Genomic DNA, 25,237 nt, shown 5'->3' with positions numbered 1-25,237 from the left:
TTTACATTCAAATCTATTGGTACAAATCTCAGGTAAAATCACATGCCTTCTGAAATTATACGCATTTGTCTTTATGGTGACTTTAAAAATAATAGGACATTTGGCATTTTTTTAAAAGTAATTTATGTTTAAAGCTGGACTCTGGAGAAAAGGAAAACACTCTCTTGTAGGGGATTGCCTTGCAGGGGTAAATGTTTGTTTAGGTCTAAGGGGCTGCAAAAATCAGTTTTACCTATCTGATCAAACTCTCCTGCAGGCCCCCTCCATACTGTAAGATCTGATCCTGCATTCTCTTCTCCCCCATTCTCCGATGGTTGCTGGTCCTCTGATGTTATCAAGTCCAATGGTCAGCCTATAGTCCTGAATTACATGTGAGGATGCTGAGGGACAGAGCATTGCGGAGTGAGGAAAACACTGGCTGCCAAGGAAGTTGAGGATCAGGTAGGAAGAACTGCTGTTCCTGGTTCCCCAGACCTGAGCAAGCATATAACCCTTGCAGTGTGAGAGCAGCCCCTCTTCAACTGAGGATTTTTCCTTTCCCCAGTGGTGGGGTTCAATCTACTTGGAGATTAGTTATCTACGTTAGGTTACATTGTAGTTGTATCATGTACCAAGTTTTCATTAGCTGATCCATGAAAATGGTAATGTAATATTACAAGTTGTGTTTGAAACCATTCACTGTCCCCTGCATTTTAAATTTGTTCTAAATTAAAGTTTTTATGGGTTATGGGTATACTGAAAGGTCATATGCAAGATTCCATTGAAATAACTTAACACTACATAGGCTTTAAACTACATTGCAATTTCAAAGAAAGCTAATTCTTGGAGAAAATTTCAAAGCAAGCCTAAGAATCTGTTATGTTCTTAAAAATGACACATCGTATAGCACAGAAGGATAGAAAATAGAAAAATATAACCATAATTACAGATTTATATTTTTTCTTTGCCTGTAGCTCTAAAACATGTTATGTCTTTCAAACTGAAGTACACAAGTAATGTATTCATGGAGCCCTAGAAAATATGGCTTCAAGAGAAATGGTACTGGAAGTGGGGATATTAATTATTGTGCAACACTACATACAATTTAGACTACTGGTGCTATTTTTAAAATGGTGCAAATAAATGAATGCCTCTTTTTAAGATCAGACATGCAAAAGACAAACAGCATAATTTTTTAATAAACTTAATAAAAAAAAAGTTATTGCTGTGTTGAGTAATTTATTTTATTTGATTTATTTCTCATTATTTCAGCTAGCAAGACAAGCATAAAATCTATCCAAGTTCCCAACTGTGTACCTCTTAGGATCTTTTTACATAAAATATACAAAATTAGCTCAGTGATGGCATTTCCAAGCAGGTAAATAACATAACTCTGTTTGCTTGGAGACTGATTCACAGCAAAAATGACAAAATTGTAGTTGTTGAAAACTGACCAATCAGGTGTCAACTTTCATTTTTTTTTTTTAAATAAACAAGACTTCTGATTGGTTGCTATGAGCAGATACTATAGTTTTGTGTGTGTTTCCTTTTCTCCGTTTTGTATGAATTATCCTCATGGTAATGTATACATCAAACCAAGGGTGGACTGACAACTCATGGGGCCTCCGGGCAATAGGGGATCATGGGCCCCCTGTGTCCTTGCCCAAACTCAAAAAAGTCTATGAAAAAGGTACCAGGGGCATCTTATGGGGCCCCCTACTGACTCCGGGCCCTTGGGAAGTGCCAGAGTTTCCAAATGGTTAGTCCGCCCTTGCATCAAACTATGTTTTAATAATACCTAAATGAGTACAGTGGGTGATCATTCAGATTTTACCTAATACATTGTATGATTCAGACTTTAGGAGTATCATGATTCATTATAAGAGGAAAGTGGCACTTTGCCTTAATACATGCAACTCAGAGAGGAGAACAGGAACTTTCAAATGATATACAACCAAATAAATCAGTTGATATTTCAGAAATAAAAGTACTAAAATAATATGTGCAGCAGTGTCAGGGTAGCAGACTCAAGGGAAATGTGAGATACAACCACTTGACAGGAAGATTGTTATTTACAAATAAAGTCCCAAAACACATTTTTAAAAAAGTATAGTATCAAAATGAAGATTAAAAGTCAATGTACTATCAAAAACAGTCAAGACTCAACCAAAGATTTTTGCTTGGCACTACTAAATAAGAAATTAGGTAAAGTAAATAGTTATTTAATTATACGCTTCTACAACAAATACTATAATCTGTCATATAGAGAGGAAAATAAAAACAGGTACTATTATTTATTATTTAACTACTATATACAGTAAATTTACAACTTTGATGAAGCATTCCCAGTGTCAGACTGTCAAACGTTCCCCTGGTATTTCCTGGCACCAGGATACAACTTCAATCATAGAGACATGCAGGCTGATACACTAAAGGAATAACATAATAGCACAAGGAAGAAATATTTTACTGGCACTCCAAGAACCCTTACATGAGCAGATCCATAAATGGCAGGAGCTAAGTTTCCAATACGTAGGCACTTCTAAGTGCAGTATTCCAGGTCAATTTTAATAAAGAGCGGTTAAAAACACTTACAAGTAGTAATAAAAGTAGTAGTAGTAAAAAAGAGAGTTTGTCTCCATTCTTCAGAAGTGCTGCTCAGTACCAGTTTCCCTACACACCATCCATCATCAGCTGTCATACTTTCACAGCATCATCCAACGACGCACCCTGCTACCCTCCTTACTTATAAGTTTCCAATATGTGTCTGTGCCTCGATAGTATGCACTAAAAACTAAGTAAATATCTTACCATGATCATCATGAATCATCTGTCTTTGATGTATTTTGGTGTATCTCTTACATGCTTTATTCAGTGTTTTCAAAATGACTGCTGTTGACATACACGTTCAAAAACTTCTCTCTCATTGGCAGAATACCTTAAAGCATACTGCATGAGTTAGGCCTAGTTCACACTGGCTTTGAAAGCAGGCATTTGAGGGGCGTTTTTAATGCTTCTCAAATTCCTATGCAAATAATACTATTGGCAGAACACAGTGCTGTTCACGTTATCAAAACATGAAGCTATAACATTGTGTTGCTTCAAAATTGAACTCTCATGTCAAGTCAGGAGGTGTTTAAAGCCTTTCAACGCCTCTCATTCAAGTCTATGACGCTTCTCAAACACCTTGGCAGGCATTTGCAAGACATTTACAGTGTGGTTGTGGAGCATTAAAAACATTACAGTTTATTTAGATTGTGGTGTGGCTTTAATGCTTGTCAAATGCTTATAAAACATTTGAAAGCTGCACATTTGGGGAGCACATTTAACGTTTGTAAAAAGCCAGTATAACGCTCCTTAACCACTTCCGGACCACCCTATAGCATAAATACTGCTACAGGGCGGCATGGGTATATATACGTGATTTTGCATTTCTGGGTAAGGGGCTAATATTAATGTAAAAGAAAAGTAAAGTACTAAGTAAAGTAATAATTACTAGCCGGCGCCCTGTGATTTCTGAAGATCTCCAACGGGGAGGAGGACTGTTTTGTTTACTAACAGTTCTCCTCCCTGTCAGCTCGGGCACACTGCTCTGGATGCACAGCACAGCCATCCAGAGCAGTGCGATTACAGTGAAGCACATTGACATCACCCCCTAGTAAAACACTCCCTGCACACAGTTAACCCTTTAATCGCCCCTCATGGTAACCCTTCCTGACTAGTGTCATTAGTACAGTGTCAGTGCTTTTTTTTTAGCACTGATCACTGTATTGGTGTCACTGGGGATGCCAGTGAAACCAAGTCAGTTCTCTCCAGTATCAGAATGTCCGCCACAGACCTGCAGTCCTGCTATAAGTCGCTGATTGCCGCCATTACTAGTAAAAATGAAAAATAAACAAAAAAATCCCAGTATATATACTGCCATTTGTAAACGCTATAACTTTCACGTAAACCAATTAATTTACATGTATTGGGGTTTTTTTTTACTAAAGACATGTAGCAGAATACATTTTGGTGTAAATTTAGGCTGACATTTGATTGTTTTATTATTTTCTCAAAATTGTCTTTTTTGTTTTTATAGCTCAAAAAATAAAAAAATGCACAGGCAATCAAATACCACCAAAAGAAAGCTCAATTCGTGGGAAAAAAAGCTTAGAATCTGTGCTGAGAGTGCACAGTGAGCATGTTCTTAGCACAGAAAATGTGTTCCTTATAGAAAATGTGTGGTGGCTCAAAGTTAAAGCCCACCCATCCACCCACCCACTGCATATACAGTATATTGCCAAAAGTATTGGAATGCCTGCCTGTACACCCACATGAACGTTAATGGCACCCCAGTCTCAGTCTGTAGGGTTCAATATTGAGTTGGTCCACCCTTTGCAGCTATAACAGCTTCAACTCTTCTGGGAAGGCTGTCCACAAAGTTTAGGAGGGTGTCTATGGGAATGTTTGACCATTCTTCCAGAAGCTCATTTTTTTCAAACCAGCAGGTTGAATGCAGAAAAAAAGCTGAGGCGGTTTCTGTACTAACTATGTGATATTAGTACAGAGATCTCCCCGCTGTGCTATTGTGTTGTGACAGGGGGACCACCTCCACCCAGCCAGAACACTCTGGTCAGCACTAGCAACCATTGGCTGAGAGCACTGATCAGAAGTGGATTGGCTGTTGGTTTTCCAGCATGTCGTTTGACAGAAGCTGGTCATAAGATCAGCTTCTGTTGGACCAGTAGCTGTACACGGGATGGAAGTCGTCCGGTTTCTACAGTAATAGCTGATTTCAGACGATGTTCGGTCTGTATGTATGGGACTTTTGACGCCACTGCAGAACTGTATCTATGAAAGCTTCTTCAATGTGCTAACAGGCTCTCTAAGGTACATGTCCTGTCTTCTACAGGCACTAGGATGTTATTATCCAAAAAAATAATAGCAACAATTAGTACATAGAAATGTAATGTACAAATATAGCATGTGTACAGTATATAGATATAAATATATGTGGAATAGATTCCCTCAACAACTAGTTCTGGCCAGCTCAGTAGATTTCTTTAAAGAAGGGATGGATGCATTCCTAAATGCCCAAAAAAACACCAAAAAATAACTGGATATTTACATTTACAGTTAATGGCACAAGAGACTGCTGATCCAGGGAATATCTGATTGCCTTCTGGGGGATCAAGAAGGAATATATTTTTCCACTGCTGTCTTTTTTTTCAACCCAACTAACTATGTAACAAGGTTATTCACTGGTGTGAATGATCCAGTGAAACTGGATGATACACCACTACTATGTATGTCAATGAAACTTCAATATACATGATGGACCATTTGTGCACCAAGTGTTTCTAATAAACATATTGAAACAGGAAAATGATTTTAAAGATAACTATTTAATAGCCAAAAAAATTTAATAAACTTAAAGATTGCAAGTTGGCTTTTGGAAAGCTGCATTTGTTCAAGCTCTATGCATTCAGAACACCATCTCCCTAACCTAGAAATAAAAATGGTCTACCACTGTTTGTGAAACAGAAAAAATATATTAAAAGCAAATTAAGACCCCGACAAGCATTAACAAAACATTATTCACATACTCATCCCAAACAATGCTAGGATGAGCATACGATATTACCAAAGATTATAGTTGTTTTAAGGAATCTATGCTGTAAACTTAGCCACCTAAATTCACACATAGCTTTATTTTATTATTAAGCTAATTTCTAATTTACATGCCTAAGTAGGGTTCCTCCACTACTTACAAAAATAAAAAAAACGAGGCAAATGTAAGTGGTGCTCATACCCAGAGCAGCTTATAGACATAGTTGAGAATGTTAGATTTTTATATGATTACAGCTAAACATACAATATGCATCTCAAATTTCATTAAATTCCTGCTGATATAGACAAAAATCAAGATGTTGATGGCCCTATCAGAACCACAAGGTTTATCAAAAGTTTAAATCAAAAGCTAATGAGACTGGTGTCAACATATTGTCCAAACAGTGTCTGCATCCTATCAGATGCAGCTAGTGTTTGGGTATTCTGGCAGCCATAATTGTTATGGCTGTTTGAATACTAGCAGCCCAAATTCCTTCCCCAACACTACTTTGCATGGGTAATGGAATATTTTGTTTTCTCTCATTCAGTCAACAGGCTAATGATATAAAATCTAGCTATGTATGGCCAGTTTAAAAGAAAAAAGTGCAAAATGACAAATATTAGAGAGAAGGCACTCCTCTAGTGTGTCCCTCTTGCTGCTGCTATTGAGGGAAGCTATGAAAAAAATAATCATGATATGAATTAAACATTCAAATGAGAACACACTAACATGTTAATTATTTTTATGTTGTTTTAAGATATAGTAAGTGCATGTTAAAGCAAACCAAAGGAAGTTTCACAATTAAAAATAAGGTATATAAATATGTTTTCTAAACCTTAGTTTCTAAATTGTGCAATTTCCCATCTATTAGTTTAGGTTTCAGTATGTGAAAATAGCTACACTGCATTCTGTGGCCCATGAAACCTTTACAGAAAAGGGAAATAAAGTTTATTTTACAAAATGTAAATTACAAATTATATTTAAATTTTTCAAATTGTGTCAAAAAAGGTGCATGCATGCTAACCACAATGTTTTTGACTGAACCCATAATAGACAGGGGACTATCTGTGTCCTACTTTGGACTTTGCATTCAGTGCTACCCCTTCAAGATTACTTGAACAGCAGAAACACGCTGGATTTGACCTTTATATTATAATGTAAGTTGTTCTCCCACAGTCTCCCTAAAACACCAAAATGGGAACTTATGTTGTTGGGTAAAAACCTCTTCCTCATCCACTGAGGCAGCTTTGGTGTCAGCCTCCTTCTCCTGCTTTCCTTATTGTAGCTCAGACACCTTAGAAGACGAGAACAAAAAGCACAGCACGAGAATCCTCCTCCACTGCCACCTGACCATCTTCAGTCAGAGGCATCTGTGACTGGCAATGGTTAGGAATGAAAAATGAACAAAACAAAATATGTTGACTGGCCAGTTACTATCTAGATTAGAATTTAAAGAAAGAAAGAGGATTAGTCAGAAATAACAGATGATAAAATGGGTTGGAGCTTAGATGCAGATAGCAGAAAGCAGATTTAAACACTGCCTTAAAAAGAGGTGTCCCAAGATGAGTCTCTTCATGAACACTAACCATAGCTGTAAGGGACCGCCCGGCGGTACTACTAGCACTCCACTGAATAGGCGTCCCCAGCGCACGGAGTCTAAGTCCCAGGGTGCTTGTTCACCAGGGCCCCTGATGGTGGGGATGGACTTGGAGCTCCCTGAGACCAGGTCGTGACTACCGGGTGCGTCCGTCAGTGGTAGTAGTATGCGCAAGGGGCTCCCACGGGGAAGAGTCTGATGTGAGGAGGTCAGAAGACCCCACTGCACGGGATGGATGGATGGATGAGCAGGGTCAGACGGGCCGGGTTGGTAACAGAGAGGGCGGCAAGGTACAAGGCAGCGGGCATAGAATGGTCGGGTCACACGCCAGGTCAGCAACAGCAGGTCAAATCCAATAGGGGGCATTCAGGAGAGAGGTCAGGCAAAGCAAGGGTCAGAACAGGCGAAAACAGCAAGGTCAGGTTCAATCCGGGTCAATAACTTACAGGGTACAGGTTCACAGGATTCAGAATGCAGGAAAGACCAGAAGGCACTGAATGACAGCTCAGGGTCGTTTAAATATCCCGCCCTGCGCTGCCATTGGTGCCCAGCGGGCGGCCGCGGCTTCTACTGCGCATGCGCGAACTCGAACGCCGCGGCCGGCCCGGAACCAGTGCTCGAGTCCCTGCGCCGGGCGGCATACTGCGCCTGCGCCGGGACCAACGCGGCGGGGATCGAGGGGATCCCTGACATTGCCCCCCCCCTACGGGCAACCTCCGGATGCCCATCCGATCTCTCCACCACGGGTGATCGCGAAAGAACCTCCGGACAAGTCTGGGTGCATGGACATTATGGGCTGGTTCCCAAGAATTGTCCTCAGGACCATAGCCCTTCCATTTGATAAGGAATTGGGTCTGGCCTCCCCTCCTTCGACACTTCAGGATTGTTTCAACCTCAAATTCTTCTTCTCCTTCGACCGTTACCGCTTCCGGGGGTCTAGATTCCCGGTCAGGGAAGGCATCTGGGACCACAGGCTTCAGAAGGGACACATGAAAGACCGGGTGGATCTTGAGCGTGTCAGGGAGGGCGAGTTCATAGGCTACTTCGTTAACCATCCGTTTAATGCAGAAGGGGCCTATAAATTTGGGTCCCAATTTCTTCGATGGGCAAAGCATCTTTAGATTGGACGTCGCCAGCCAAACCTTCTCCCCAGGCCGCAATACCAGATCTCCTCTCCGTTTCCTGTTGAATGCTTTCCTGTAGTCTTCCTGGGCCCGACTGATGGCCACTTGAAGCTTCTCATTGTTCGCAGCGAAGAACGTTACCACATCTCGTGTTGCTGGTACTGGGCATTCCGACACCAAATCCGGGAGGAAGACTGGGTGAAAGCCATAGTTGGCGAAGAACGGGGACTGCCCTGTTGCTGAGTGGCGGGCGTTGTTATACGCAAATTCCGCTAAAGGAAGAAGTGGCAGCCAGTCATCTTGAGTAAATGAGGTATAGCATCTCAAATATTGCTCTAAGGTCTGATTGGTCCTTTCGGTTTGACCGTTAGTTTGAGGGTGGAACGCAGAAGAGAGAGATAATTTGATGTCCAGGGCTTTGCACAGTGCTCTCCAGAATCTGGACGTGAACTGGACCCCTCGGTCCGAGACAATGTCTTCGGGGACCCCATGCAACCTGACTACCTCACGAATGAAGACTCGCGCGGTCTCGGCCGCCGAGGGGGTCTTCTTCAACGGGATGAAGTGGGCCATCTTGGACAAGCGGTCCACGACTACCAGGATTGCCGTGTGGTCTCGGGATGGCGGAAGCTCGACTATAAAGTCTAGTGAGATCTTTTGCCAAGGCCGTTAAGGAATAGGTAAGGGTCGCAGCAGACCCCAAACCTTGTTTCTTGAGGGCTTGTTCTTCTGGCAGGTGACACAGGACCTGACATAGCCCTTACAATCTTTAGCCATGTCTGGCCACCAGAATGAGCGTCAGAGAAGTTCCAGGGTCTTTTCTGGGCCAAAGTGCCCCGCCATTGGGTGGTCGTGGCAATGCCCCAAGACCAGGGTTCGAGCTTCTTCCGGCACCACAATTCGATCTTCCCTCCATAGGAGTCCCCCCTTGTTCTGGAGTGGCCCTCCGCCTGGGGTAGAGAAGTTTGTGGATGCCTCCATTAGCCTGGAACGAAGGTCCGACTGAAGGACCAAGAAGTTACCCGAGGATAGGATGGTGTCAGGTACTGGGGTCTCCTTGGCGTCTTCGTACATCCGTGATAACGCATCCGGCTTAGTGTTCTTTGATCCCGGCCGGTACGTAATATGGAAGTTGAATCTTGAAAAGAATAGTGCCCATCTCGCCTGTCGCGGGCGTAGACGCTTGGCAGTTCTCAGATACTCTAAGTTCTTATGGTCAGTAAATATTAAGATGGGGTGCACCGCACCTTCCAGCAGGTACCTCCATTCCTCTAACGCCGTTTTGATCGCTAGTAGCTCACGGTCACCGATATCATAGTTCCTCTCCGCTGGAGTCAGTTTCCGTGAGAAGAACGCTACCGGGTGGAGCAGTTCCTTGGTGCCTTTTCGTTGGGAGAGGATGGAGCCTACCGCATTCTCCGATGCATCTACGTCCAAGATGTAGGGCAGAGCGGCGTCTGGGTGACCCAAAATGGGTGCCGAAGTGAACAGCTTCTTTAAGGCATCGAAAGCTTCCTGCGCTTCTGGTGTCCATCTGAATCGGGTCCCCAGCTTGGTTAGCTGAGTAATGGGGGAGACCAGACCCGAGAAGTTCTTGATGAACTTCCGGTAAAAATTTGCAAAGGCGATGAATCGCTGGACGCCTTTCCTGTCTGTGGGTTCAGGCCAATCCAGTATTGCAGCGACCTTCTGGGGATCCATCGCGACCCCCGCGGTGGAGATAATCAGGCCCAAGAAGGCAATGCTGGATTGTTCAAAACAACATTTTTCTGCCTTGGCGTACAACCCATGCTGCCGCAGCCGCCCCAATACTTTTGCTACATGTATTCTGTGTTCCCCCAGAGACGGGGAAAAAATCAGAATGTCGTCTAAATACACGATCACAAAGACATCCAGAAAATCTCTAAAAATATCATTTACAAAATGTTGAAACGTGGCCGGAGCATTACACAACCCGAACGGCATGACCAGATATTCAAAATGACCGAAGCGGGTGCGGAAGGCCGTCTTCCACTCGTCCCCCTCCCTTATGCGAATCAAGTTGTACGCCCCCCTCAGATCCAGCTTGGTAAAAACTACTGCTGACTTTAAACTTTGGAACAGTTCAGGTACTAACGGTAGTGGGTAACGGTTTTTTATCGTGACCCTGTTCAATTCCCTGTAATCGATACATGGCCTTAAGGTTTTGTCCTTCTTTTCAACAAAGAAGATTCCCGCCCCCGCCGGTGAAGTGGAGTGGCGGATGAACCCCTTCTGGAGGCTGTCCTCGATATATTCCTTTAGGGCCCCCAATTCGGGCTCTGAAAGGGGGAAGATTCGCCCAAAAGGAATTTCTGAGCCGGGTAACAGGTCAATGGGGCAGTCATAAGGGCGGTGGGGGGGTAGAGTATCAGCTCCCCGTTTGCTGAACACATCTAGAAACCCATGGTAGGCCGCAGGGATTACTTGTTTTAATTCAGCTTCCACCTCAGAGCACAGGAGGATTTGGGGGGTCCCTGGGCCCGAAGTGCGGCAGTATATCCGACAGTATGGGGAAGGGAACGTGATTACTCCGGTTTCCCAGTCAATCTGGGGGTTATGGGCCCGTAACCATGGGAGCCCCAGAATGACTGGGAAGAGGGGTGAAGCTATAGCATCCAGGCGGAGGAGTTCCTGGAGCTGGCCGGCAATGACAGTGGTGATGGAGGGGGTTTCCTGGTTCACTACCCCCGATTTTATTCGGGAACCGTCGGCCAAATAAATATTGAACCCCTTTTGTTTCAATTGAAGGGGAATACCCTGCTGGTGAGCAAAATTAATATCCACGAAGCAGCTGCATGCCCCAGAGTCAATTATGGCCGATACTTCCACGGTCCTTTCTGGAAGCTGAAAGGAAAGGGGCACCACTAAGTATTGGGATGGACCAACATTGCCAAGGGATAAGGAAGAAGAGGTGCACTTACTCAGTTTCTGCGGGCAGGAACGCGCCATATGACCAGCTTCTCCACAATAGAGGCACAGGTTCTGGGATCGTCTGCGCAGATGTTCCTCTGGGGATAGTTTAGGCCGTGCCAGGCCGAGCTGCATGGGTTCGGGGTTGTCTCCAGGTGGCCGGTTTTGGATGACTGGCCTAGGTGTTTGACTGGGACCCTGAAATGATCCCCAGGGATTTCCATGACCCTGGCCGGACCTCTCAAACCTGCGTTCCCGCAGTCTACGGTCAATTTTAATGGTCAGTGCTATTAGGTCCTCTAAAGTCTCAGGTACCTCCACCCGGGCGAGCTCGTCTTTCAGGCCGTCTGATAGGCCAACACGGAACTGATGCAGGAGTGCGAACTCGTTCCAGCGAGTATCCCCCATCCACCGCCTAAATTCAGATGCGTACTCCTCCGCCGCTCGGCGGCCTTGCCGGAGTGTGTACAGAGTAGCTTCAGCAGAAGCTGCCCGCTGCGGGTCATCATAAAGGATGGCCATAGCATCAAAAAAACTGTCAACCGAACCAAGGTGAGGGTCATTTTTTCCCCGTAATCGATGGGCCCAGTCTTGGGGTTCACCCTGCAGGAGGGATATGACGAACCCCACCTTCACGGATTCAGTCACGAAGGTTCGGGGTTGTAGCTCAAAATAGAGGAGGCAGGACTCGCGGAATGCTCTGAACCGTGAGCGGTCCCCGTGGAAACGTTCTGGTAAGGGTACTCGGGGGTCGGCCGCCGGGAGTGGTGCGAGTGCCCCAGACACCAGCACAGGGGCTGCTGGAGGTGTGGGGACCGCGGCCTGTGGGGCAGGAACGGATATAGTGCAGGCCTGGAATTGAGTTTCAATCTGCTGACATCTATCCTGCAGGGCCGATACGGCCTGTGTCAAATTGGATAGGTGCCTGCAGATCTCCTCCAGCGGCGAGGGACCTCCTCTAGACTCAGTCATGGCCTTCTGGTACTGTAAGGGACCGCCCGGCGGTACTACTAGCACTCCACTGAATAGGCGTCCCCAGCGCATGGAGTCTAAGTCCCAGGGTGCTTGTTCACCAGGGCCCCTGATGGTGGGGATGGACTTGGAGCTCCCTGAGACCAGGTCGTGACTACCGGGTGCGTCCGTCAGTGGTAGTAGTATGCGCAAGGGGCTCCCACGGGGAAGAGTCTGATGTGAGGAGGTCAGAAGACCCCACTGCACGGGATGGATGGATGGATGAGCAGGGTCAGACGGGCCGGGTTGGTAACAGAGAGGGCGGCAAGGTACAAGGCAGCGGGCATAGAATGGTCGGGTCACACGCCAGGTCAGCAACAGCAGGTCAAATCCAATAGGGGGCATTCAGGAGAGAGGTCAGGCAAAGCAAGGGTCAGAACAGGTGAAAACAGCAAGGTCAGGTTCAATCCGGGTCAATAACTTACAGGGTACAGGTTCACAGGATTCAGAATGCAGGAAAGACCAGAAGGCACTGAATGACAGCTCAGGGTCGTTTAAATATCCCGCCCTGCGCTGCCATTGGTGCCCAGCGGGCGGCCGCGGCTTCTACTGCGCATGCGCGAACTCGAACGCCGCGGCCGGCCCGGAACCAGTGCTCGAGTCCCTGCGCCGGGCGGCATACTGCGCCTGCGCCGGGACCAACGCGGCGGGGATCGAGGGGATCCCTGACAATAGCTGGTCAAAGTGATGGTGAAGAAGAAATACAATTAAAAAAAATCTCTAGCCCCAAAAACTGTATTTATAGTTAAAACATTAAAATAGGCCCTTTTGTGAGAAACTGCATAAATACAATATATGTGCTCATACAGGCTCTGCATCCCCATGCAGTAAGAAGAGGCTCCAGTTGCACTAGCAAACCAACCTTTCTGTACATGAACACTGCAGGGGCCAGAGAACCCATGCGGATGACTCATTCATTTTTTAAAGCATATTTTTATAACAAATTTTTTTATCCATTTTTACATTTTTTTATTACTTTTTTACATTTTTGTTACTTTCAATTGTTATTTTATTATTAATATAAAGTGAACGTATCCATCACAGTTTGGATGGTAGCAACAGTTCAGCATTTTGTACGTACAATACATCAGATTGGGTATAGGAAAGAGGTGTATTACCACATATCCTACAAAACAGAGTTGTGTTAAAATGTACATCGTATGAAAAGAGTACAAAACATAATGGGAACCAGAGCAGAGATAAGAGAAGTGAAAACAGAAAGGAAAACAGAAATGAGAAATAAGAAGAGGCAGTGGAGGAACAATAGTAAGCATATGAGTAGGATTCAGCAGAATGAGTGTAGAGATCTTGGTTTCCTAAGTTACCCCATGAGCAGTAGGCATTGACATGTGAGCAGGTGCACTTTGTGTTAGGATGAGAGTATGGATAAGGCTAATGAGGGAGTTAAGTTAGGGTGGAATTAGGATTTTGAAACCAAGCAGGTCATTGTCATATACATTTTTCTTGAGTGAAATGAAGTTTAACGAACCTGAGCTCAAGATGTGCATTATCAATAATAGTTTGAATAGTCAGAAGAGTAAGCGGGTACTGATTGTTTTCAGCTTCTGGCTAAGGATAGTCTGGCTGCTATAAACAAATGGGTAAGAAAGGTATGGTATTCAGTGAGCCAAATGTCCAGGCCTACTCTTAGTAGGGCCAACTTTGGATCTGGAGTGGTTACAGCATTAGTGACAGATGAGATCAAAAAGAAAACAGATTTTCAAAAATATTTGAGTATCATCGGACAACTCCACCATACGTGAACAAACTTTCCTATTGAACCACAGTTCTTCTAGCAGAAAGTAGAGTGGTTTAAGGAAAATTATTGTCAATCTACCTGGGGTATAATACCACTTGTAAATAATTTTTTTTGGGCGATTCCCAATGAGAGATACATTTAGACAGCTTGAGGGGTCTTTGAATCGTTAAGTGGGGATGTGAGGCAGAGACAGAAACGTTAACAGTATGTCTTATGGCTCCATAGTAGAGATTTTGTGAGAGGGTTTAGGAGATTTGAGATCTAATGAGGGAATTCAAGCCAATAGCTAGCATATGAGATTCAGTTCTTCAATCTCCCCCTGTTTTTCCTGTGTTACGCATGGCACAGGCAATATTTCAGAGAATATCAACTTGGACGTCCTTCTTTTCAACTTGCAGCCTAGTTCTTTAAATTGATTCTTAAGTAGCCTCCATCCATGTATTCTGTCATTGGTTCCAACATGGACCAAGGCAGCTGGGTCATGCCCATCCCCTCCCAGTAATTTATCAACCTGGTCCACCACATGCCGAACCCTGGCACCAGGGAGACAGTAAACCATTAGGTTAAGGTGATCCTGGTGACAAATGATTCTATCAGTCCTTAAGTTTATAGAATCCCCTACTACCACCAACTGTCTAGGCCTTCCTGTACTGCCCTCACCACCCCTGCTAGATGGGCTGTTCTTCTGGCTGTTAGGGATAGCAGTGACATCTAGGGCTGCCACCTCTGAGCTTTTCACCCTCAAAAACGTATTTACTTAACTTGTCGAATCTGTTTGTTTGCTCAAACCCAGGGCAGGCCTTCCTCTTTTGTGATCCCATACCACTCCCTCTAACTACAGTAACCCATCTTCCTACCTGATTATCCTGACTTTCCCCTCCACCGTCCACGTAAATTCCATTAACTACCTGCTCAGTGAGCAGAAGACCCCTTTCAAAGTTGTCAGAACTTCCCAGTGTTACAACTTGCATCTCCAGATCTCTGTGAGCTTCCAAAAGGGCAACCTGCTCACATCTGTTGCAGCGGTATCCATCCCAGAGCTGTCTCTTCATTGTTGCATACATGCGGCACACCGTGCACTGCACAAAACATTCAACCTTGCTAGCACTCATTTGCCCAGTTACAATAATAATATTTCTAACAGGAAATATCAGATGTCACTTACAGGTTAGAAGACCCCTGTTATAAATTCTATTTTTTGACTCCACTTAATCAAATTTCCACTTTATCTAAGGTCCAGCAAGCAAAATACAGGCAAGCTCAGAGTGAGTTCTACAGAAAGTTATATAGTACCTGGATCACCTGTGACCAATTAGCCCCTCCCTTTAGCAGACTACAGAAAGGAAAGAAGAAAAAATGATATTTAAAAAGTGACAGAAAAGGTGATTTAAAAAGAAAAAGCTGCTAGAGAAGACCCCAAAGAAGAAAATAAAACTACAACCACAAGCAATTACCAGCAGTCAAAAGCAAAACTGTTTTTCACTCCCAGCTTCCAGCAAGCAAAATGTGCCAAAAACAGATCGGCTTCTACAAATTCAGGCTAGTGCCTAAGCATAAAGAGCAACTGAGCATGTGCAAAACAAGGTGAGACAGTGTATTTACTAGATTTTAAATAGTATAGGCACTTATTTAAATGTTTTACATAGCTATACCTGCAAAAGGGGCCAGCCTGAAGTGATCTAGAAGAACTAAAGTTCCACTTTAATACCAATTTAGTGGTCCTGTGATAGTATATAAATACCCTGAACCATAGGCAGGGGATCTCTTTGGTTTGGTACTCCTGGATGATGTGGCTGGAGTAACTTTCCTCCTGGTATTCACACAGTAAGGTATATGGTGGCCTTTCTCTTGGACTAGACACATCTTTCCCCTTGATTGTATGATTGTATTAGAGGGGTATGAACCCTTTACATTATCTAGTGGTCACGTTGGAATTAAGTGGAGATACAGTATATTTTCTATGTGTGTTGGATTGATCTCCGCCCCTTTAGTAACTTATTCATTTTATTATTGGATTGGAGCCCATAGGTTCTGTTTAGACATGTGCGCAGCAAAAATTTCATTTTTGATGCATTTGTTTATTGAATATTTTCATTTTGTCATATTCATTATGTTGAACAGATTTGTTTTCAGAATTCGTTCCATATCTTCGGCATTCGTTTTGTATATTTTTTTTATATCAATAGAATTCAATATTTTCTAAAATGATCTAATTCATTGTGAAGAAAAGCTGGCTGTTAAGGAGTGGGTGGCCACCACGTCCTTAACCAGTTGATGACAGCCCTATAGCAGCTTTACTGCAACAGGGCGGCAGCTGTGTCCAGAATAATGTATATATGCGTGATTCTGCACTTCCTGGTAGGGCAAGCACCCCCAACATGCCCCTTCTGTGATTAGTCACAGCAGAAGTTGATCAGCAGATGCCGGAGGTCAACCATTGGTCATCCATTCGGCTGATCAGTGAGAAGAGAGATGGAACACAGCTCTGCCTATGTAAATAAGGCAGAGCTAAATCCTGTTAGCAGCAATGTGCTGGATTTTGTTTCTCTGCAAAGCAATAAATAAAATCCAGCACATCCCTTAGTAAAAACACAATATAGAATATATACTGTATAAACATTGGCTAGGCACACAGTTACCCTTTGATCACCCTAGATGTTTAACCTCTTCTCAGCCAGGGTCATTAGTACAGTGACAGTGTATATTTTTAGCACTGATCACTTTATTAGTGTCACTGGTTCCCACAAAGTGTCAGTTAGTTGCAGATTGTCTGCTGCAATATCACAGTCCCGATATAAGTCGCTAATCACCATCATTACTAGTATTAAAAAATTTAAAAATAAATAAATACAAATTCCAGTATACACTGTATACTATAGTTTGTAGACACTATAACTTTTGAATTAGACTGTGGGACCATTCACAAAGTGCAGTATGCTTTGCGCATGCATAATATGAAACCAGCTGTGAAGCCAAAAGGCTTCACTGCCATTTTCCCTTACTTAAGGTGCCAGCAACTGAAAAAAAGCCAATTGAAAAATTGCCTCAGGTGAGGACATCGCTGGATCCCTGGACAGGTAAGTGCCCTTATATTAAAAATTCAGCAGAAACATTATTTGTAGGTGCAGACTTTAAATTTTCTAGGAGGAACCTGGAGCTCAGCTTTAATGAGAGCTTGATAGAAATTAATCGATGAAAGGACAAGTTTGATGTAAAATCATGTCTCACTGCTAAAGCTACCTGAGAAAAAAGCATTTTTGTAAACTGAAATAAATATAATTGGGTTGCTGCTGTATGTAATCCAAGCGAATTCAAAAACCAAATTGTAGCCTTTATTCGCTCCACTTTTACACAGAAAATAAAATGGCGATAAAATTAAGTCCTCAAGGAAAAGTCCATAAATGTGACTATATGTAAAATAAAAGAAAAGCCATATCTTCAAAAGGTGATGCGCTGCCGAGAAGAAAAAAGAAATCCACCACCATCACCACTCACAGCCTCTTACCAGAGAATATGACCACAGATCATGCGGTCAAAAACAGTGAGTATGGAATATCAATGGATATATTGGATCCTAAATTTTCTCCAAGCTGGTATCTCGATGATAATGATCCAGTGTTACACCTCAAAGATAATGGGATGTGCATAAAGAGAACAAAGGCTCCTCATAGTGTAGTATTTAAAATAATCAAACATTTTATGAAATGCATGCACTTACAAACATATGATGAGATTAGCATGTGAAATCATAAACGTTTCCAACCAACAAAATGGCCATAGAGCATGGCACAATGACGTCATAAGCCGTAGCTATACTCTACTCTCACTTTGCAAGCAAATGTTTACTTAGCTTAGTGAATGTGGTGAACATTTTCTTTCCAAAGAATACCCAATCACGTACAAGGAGAATAACAAAAAAACCCCACAGTATTATTGTTTGGACATGATTGGACAATTTAAGTCAGCAAAACATTATCTCATTTCACAAGAAAACTTCCCTAGCAAAGTGAACGTTTCCTTGAAAAGTGAACAGCCTATTTCCCATTAGTAAATCAATCTCAAAGAATGCAGGCATTTAAAAATGTTTACAAATTCTATTTGGCTATGGTACTAGATTTTGTGCTGAAATGTATTAAAAGTATATTGTGTGATGACATAAGGGCTTTCTGTCTATGTTCTTAAACACATTTTTATGTTTCTGTGTGGTTTCAGAATATAGATATAGGTGTTAAATGTCAGACTTAAGGAGGAGATCTTCAATCTATTTTTATATTGAAGTCAACTTCAAAGTCCTGAAATGTGAAACGTAGGTTTAAGTACAATTTATAATACATCTGATGATTGAGTTAAGGGGAAAAACCTCACATATAAAGGATAATGAGCATATTGAACTATAACTTGTAATATGCAGTATCTGATATTTCTCTCTGTGGGAAAATACACTTTTTTGACATTGTGGCTTATCTCTTGACAGCCTGAGGGAGGTGGGTCTGAAACTCCTGAAGCAATTACTAATCCTGACACATGAGCACACTGTTGAAATATGACACTTTGCAAAGTGATCTAATTTTAACATGAAATGCACAAGTTATTCACAACCGAGATGTTTTAACAGTTTGAAATTTGCTGAAATTAATTACTGATAGACATATTGATTAATAAGTAGCTATTCAATAAATTGCCATGTAATTGTTTCAGTGTAGAAAATAAATATTACTGTAAAGAATGTTAAGACAATGATCAACTTTGCAAATGATATTTAGTTCAGATAAGTGAGCCAATAAAAATTAGTTTTACCTTCCATTCGAATCGATTGGACCCCACATTTTCTGCCAGAAAACAGTATATGGAATTTTGGGTATGATTGTTGGTTTTGGTCAGTTTCTCTCAACATTTTGCCCTATTTCTAATTTGTGAATAATTAAGATGATAAAAATAGCATGGAGGTTAGGATTTTCTTTTCAGTCTGCCCTTAATATACCATAATATAGCCAGAATTACTTGAAAATAGAATTTAGTATTTTTGAGATGGTAGATAATGGCATATAAAATGTTTAATAAAAAAGAGAGATGAAAGCCCTGTACACTGTACATGAAGCAACCGCTAGGAAACTACAGTATACTGTATAATAATGCCAAATACATTATTCTTATTAAAAGAAATGTAATACCTTTAAAGTGGTTGTAAACCTCAGACATGAAATATGAACAAAGCATATCCTTCTATAGTGAGTACGTGTCTCAATTAGAAATACTAAGTGTCATTTCTGTCTGCTGATTTGTTCCTCTGCCATCAGCATGAATAACTTCTGACAAGTTTTTCTGACACCAAAAAAAAATGTGGGCAGGGGAGGGACCTCCATCAGATTGACAGCCTCAATTTTGTTATGGTGTGCTGTGCAGAAGGTGGGGGGATGTATCTTCCCTCCAATTAGCTCTCAGAGCTTTCCTCAACAGTACTGCGTAGTGTAATTTCAGCTTTCTGCCCCCTTTATTCTAAACCCTCAGCCAAGCTGTATAAATTCTGGACTTTAACCTCCCTAGTGGTATGATTATGTCAATATTTCTGTGCTCAAAGTGGTACATTTTTTTGCATGAAAATATGTTTTTTTTTTATTGTAGGTCTGTAAATTTTAGGAATGACTGAAATCTGTCCGAACAAGAGTCTAGTAAACATCCCGGGTATGATAAAATTTGAAACATGAGATCATAAATTATAATATAATAAATAATCATAAAAAATAATAATATAATAATAAATTTAATTCAATAATATAATCAAACCAAAAACACTGAAATTTGAAATAGAGTGCCAAGTTCGCACATCACTGAGCTTAGTCGCAAACATTGTTTTCAGTGTCTGATGAAGAATTTTCCCACGAATCATTATCACTCAAGTCTGCAAGTGGTTCTAATTTATCGCTTTTCTAGCTGGTCTAAAACGGCTTTTGACATAAAGGCATGCTTTTTGGACGCCATGGACTTTTCTCAGTTTCAAGGCAGAAAGAACAGTAAAAATGCAGGCAGGGCACAGGACAAAGCACTAAGGACAAAATGTATGTGAAATGGTTTGATACAGTAATGTTTTACTATGTGATTTTAGTGTATTTAGTGAATGTCACTGTTTAACATTTTAAAATTTCCTGCCAGTTCTGGCCCCCATACATTCCGTATATCCAGATGCTCACAGGGATCGGAACCCGGAATACGGATACCGGCATTGGTCGGAGGAGATGGCCAGGGACGCTGCAGGGGGGACATCGCGGGAGCACAGGACGAGGTAAGTAAAAAAAGGAATGCCAGTGCAACGCTGCAGGGTAATCATGAGTGTAGCTCGGGGTTACCGCTTTTGGCACTGATAATTAACCCTGAGCTACACTCGGGAATACCGCCAGGGAGGTTAAACAAATGTAGAGAAGAGAAGACTGCAGATAAACAGGTACAGCTTGTGTAGGGGGATTTGTTTCATCTCTGTGTATCACCTGAAGCTAGTCACTTCATTGGGTATATGTTTACAACCGCCATAATGCAAACATGGTTTAAATTTTTGCAGTATTTGATCACTTTTGATACATATTACAGAGAGGCTTCAAAGGAAATGCAGGAATGAAATAACTTAAAAAGTCATCGTGATTAAAACATCTGAACCCATGGTTTGAACCTGAACTTCCATAATGCTCCTCTTTGATATATTTAGGGAACAGTCAGATGTACTGTATACTGGTTGCTCTATCGCTATCTTTTTATGACAAGTAAGATAATAGATTGTAAGCTCTAATGAGCAGGGCCCTCTGTTTCCTCTTGTACTAAATTGTATTGTAAGTGGTATGTCTACCTTCATTTTGTAAAGCGCTGAGCAAACTGTTGGCGCTATATAAATCCTGTATAATAATAATAAGCTAGACTGTGCTCCAGGAAGCCTTTTTGTATGATGGAAAGGTGTTTGTTCAACATTTGTATGACTATTTTTATTGTCTTAATCACAACGTGTAGGCCACATGGGTAAGTAATGGTGACATAAATAATTTAGTATTTTTTAATAGTCAAAAGAAAAAAGTTCCTGTACTTTTCAGAAATGATTAATGGGAATTTTGTGAGTGATGTTGCTGCTACACAAGTATCTGGAGGCTTTGCATTTATAGCAGCTGGTCAAGAAGATTTTTTCATCTTGCTAGGGGATTTTACTGCAAGATTGGCTGAACCTTATAGATTTTGCTGTGGGACATGCTGGCACCTCATTGTTAGGAAGCTAGCTTTGGAAAGTAGTTCTCTGAAAGAAGCATAAGATCTGCCTACTGAGTGTTTGAGCTGAAATTGTTGCATTTGTTATTTGAGGGATATAACCTGTTTTACAATTTGTTTTATGTGGGCATTGTTAACATTTTCTTATTGATGGTTTAAAGGAAAACTCCAGACATATAAAAAAAAACACACAAAAAAAAAAAAAAACACAATTTAATGAAATAATGTATTCATTACACAATTATTGAAGGGTTTTCATTAGTGTAATGTATGTATATCAGTTCCTGTACCTGTATATCTTTTGTGGTCATTATGAGGAGTGCTCACCCTCCCAGTTGTTAATTATGTAGATTTACTGTATGTATTGTGAAGAATGCAATAAGTGGATAGAAACTGTGGCTCATTGATTTTATTGTTAAAGTATCCTAGTCCTATAGACTTATAAGAAGCCAGGCTAGCTAACTGTCCAGCTAGACCTATTAATAAAAATATTAATTTTTATTGGAATGTCGCTTGTATAGTAATTTTTTTATATATTTTATGATTATAGTCAGGATGCCAAGTAAAATGTTGGAAATGTTTTTGTATACTTTTATTAGTCAGGTAAATATAAAATATTCATTGTTATTATTTTTAGTATTTAGATTTCAATTCTGCTAAAATCAGGTTTAAAGGAGAAGTACAGCCAAAGATCTTTTGGCTTTACTTCTCCTGTGGATCACAGGAGTGCAGTTTGTTGTGCACTCCTGTGACCTTCTGGTCTGGTATGAATTTTGAGGGGAACCCCCATGCCAAAAGGTAAAAAATAAATGGCGTGGGGGTCCCCCCCAAATCCATTCCAGACCCTTATCCAAGCATGCAGCCCAGCCCCTCACAAACTGGTGAACGTTTAAAGGGAAAGATACTGAGGATTATCCATTTATATTGGTTACCCACTAATTTCATGATATTACCAATTCAAGGGAGGGAGAAAGACAGAGAGGGAAGAAGAGAAGGAAAAAAGGAGGGGTTTGGGTTGAAGGTAAAAGGTGAAAGGGGGAGGGAAGGAGAGGAAAGAAATAGGAAAGAGGAGGAGAAAAATGGAAGAGGAAGGGAAAGGGAGGGGAATGGGAATGGGAAAAGGGAAGGGGAGGGAGAAGGAAACAAGTAAGAGAGTGTTCTCTGCCATATTCTTTCTGAAGGTCTTAGTTCTCAGTCTACTATTTTGCAAGGAAATGTGGAGATCTAAAAATGGGATTTCCCTTGTACCTAATATCTCTGTTGCAATCCTTTCATTAAATTTTCAGCTAGCCATAAGATAGTGCAGAGTAACAAAGTCATGTACAAAACAAAACCGTCATCATAGGCTTTATACAAGTAACAAAATTATAACTGAGAGATATATTCCGGGGCCTATGGAGAGACCAAATACAGGCATGGAGACTGCTTTAAAATGGCCCCCCATATAAGGTCCTACATGACACTGTATATGCGACTACATTCCATTAAAAAAAAAATAATTAGGGCAAACCCTAATGTAGGTGTACAGTGTAGGGTCAGTGAGGAGGTCGAGCAGGGTTATGTCTACCCATCCTACAAACTGAACAGGCGAGGACTTAAATAATATAGAAACAGCCATAGCCAATATGTGAACCAACAGAGTGTCAATTATTAGACATATACAACTGTTAAGAGAACATGTATATGTAAGAAAACTCAAACATAGCAATAACATTTCCTGTTCAAGCTATTTTGGCACATAATAAATCTATACTGAAATCTTCATTCAAAAGTAGAGGTCCAGTTAAAGGACCTACATTGTATCAAAGGAGAAGGGGGCAGATTGAACCAGTGAGAAAGAAGAAAAGGAAGAAAACAGAAAGGGAAAGATAGAAGATGGAAAAATTAAAGCAAGTCCATTCTGGAACCTGCCAGGCCATCAATCCAACTCCAACCTCAAGTGTCTGATACCTGCAGGTAAGAGAGCCAGTGTTCCCATACCTTTTCGAATAGAGGCTGCCTATCCCATAGGACACTGACAATTTTTTAATGGAACATGATCCATGTAAGCTTATGCTTCATTAGCACTAAGTCTATCATGGGACTCTTCCAGGCAATAGCTCTTTTGGCCGCTAAGAACATATAGTATATTAGAGTTTGTGCAGATCTGGGAACATTGTCCACAGGTCTGTTTAGCAGTGAAGTCTTAGTCTCCTTAGGTATGTTAATCATTGGGACTGAACAAATTAGAGAATTATTCCATATCCAGAAATGCCAGACTTTGGGACTTTGGGTCAGGTCCACCACGTGTGAAGAGCAGAGCCAACCTGGCCACAAGTCCAGGTATATTTTGGAAAGACGCTCTTGCACTAAGTATCACCTCTAGAGCACCTTGTATCCCGCTTCAGTCAAAGCAACATAATGCCCTTATGTATGCGTGTAGTCCAAGTTTGCCAATCCTCAGTCTCAGGAGCAATGTCCAAGTCCCTCTCCCAAGCAATTTGGTAGGGAACTTTTGCGGGGGAGGGGGCATATAACTTATAACTTGGAGGTGCAACCTCACTGAGCAGTTTCTTGTATACAGCTATTTTCTAACTGCATTTGGACCGCAAGGTCAGGGCTTCTCTTTTTTAGAGAACCTAAAAAATGCTGTACTTGTTGTAGCATCTCCAAGTCATGGACAAAATATGAGCAGGAGCATAGTCCTCTACGGTCAAGGAAGTGTCCTGCACGATATAGACCCTTGTTTGTTCACCATCGGGAGTGAACAGGGGACATCCCTTGTGGAAATTGAGGGTTATTGAAAAGGGGCACTACAGGAATTGGAGGAGAGCAGAGAGACCATTGTCTACAGGTCGATTCCCCTAAGACAGTGGAATGTGAATGAGTGGGGCATAGAATTGCCTTCCGATATTTCGAGGGGAACTAAAGCACCAAGTCCATTGGCAATGGGGAGCATGCTTAGGCCTCTATGGACGCCCAAACTGGCCTATAGTGTGTATGATGGAACTAACACAATTGTGTGAGTTGAGCTGCAATGTAATATTTTGGAAAAATCCAGGACCCAGAGGCTGCCCAGATTTTTAGGGGTATACATTGTAGTCTCACCGCCATCCATTACCTCTTTGTCTCCCACTCCCTCAACCTCCTAGCAGTCACTGAAACCTGGATCCAAGCCACTGACTCCCCTCCCCTGCAGCACTCACCTATGGACGCCTAGTCTGGACCCGCTCACCCAGACCAAGTGGTCGCAGAGGTGGTGGGGTCGTCATGCTCCCTCCCTATCCTTCTCCTCCTCCACTGCATCCGGCTCTTCTCTCCCACCCCTCTGAGGATTGCAGTAATCTATCGGCCTCCTGGACCCGTATCCCTCTTCCTGGACGACTTTGCTGCCTGGCTTCCCTTCTTCCTCTCCTCTGAGCTACCAACCATCATCCTCAGGGATTTCAACATCCCCATCAACATCAACAACCCGGCTACTTGCCAACTCCTCCTCCTAACCTCCTCTGTCGCGCTCACACAGTGCACACAGTCCTCCAACCACACCGATGGGAACACCCTGGACCTCGTTTTCTCCCACCTATGTACCTTCCACAACTTCACTAACACCCCCCTTCCCTCTCTCTGACCACCACCTCCTCACGTTCTCCATCTCCCCCTCCTCTAACTCCCCCCCCGAAGCGTCAAACCATCACCAGCCGTAACCTCCGCAACCTCAACCCGGCCCCTCTCCACTTGGCAGCTGATCGCCTGTACGACAGTCTCCTTCCACTGTCATGCCCCGACCTGGCCACTACTGCGTACAACGACTCAATGTCAGCTGCCCTAGACTCCCTGGCACCCCTAACTACACCTAACATCAGACCTCAACCGCTTCAACCCTGGCAGAATGACCATACAAAATGTCTCAAACGACGCAGTCACGCGCTGGAGCGATTATGGCGCAAAATCAGATCTCCTCGAGCGTTCTCCCTCTACAAATCCGCCTTCCTCACCTACACCTCCTCCCTCCATGCCACCAA

This window comes from Staurois parvus, unplaced genomic scaffold (genome assembly GCF_062004578.1).
Source record: "Staurois parvus isolate SC_StPar_1 unplaced genomic scaffold, SC_StPar_1.0 ptg000015l, whole genome shotgun sequence".
NCBI lineage: Eukaryota > Metazoa > Chordata > Amphibia > Anura > Ranidae > Staurois > Staurois parvus.
Note: the sequence above shows the minus strand (reverse complement) of the source record.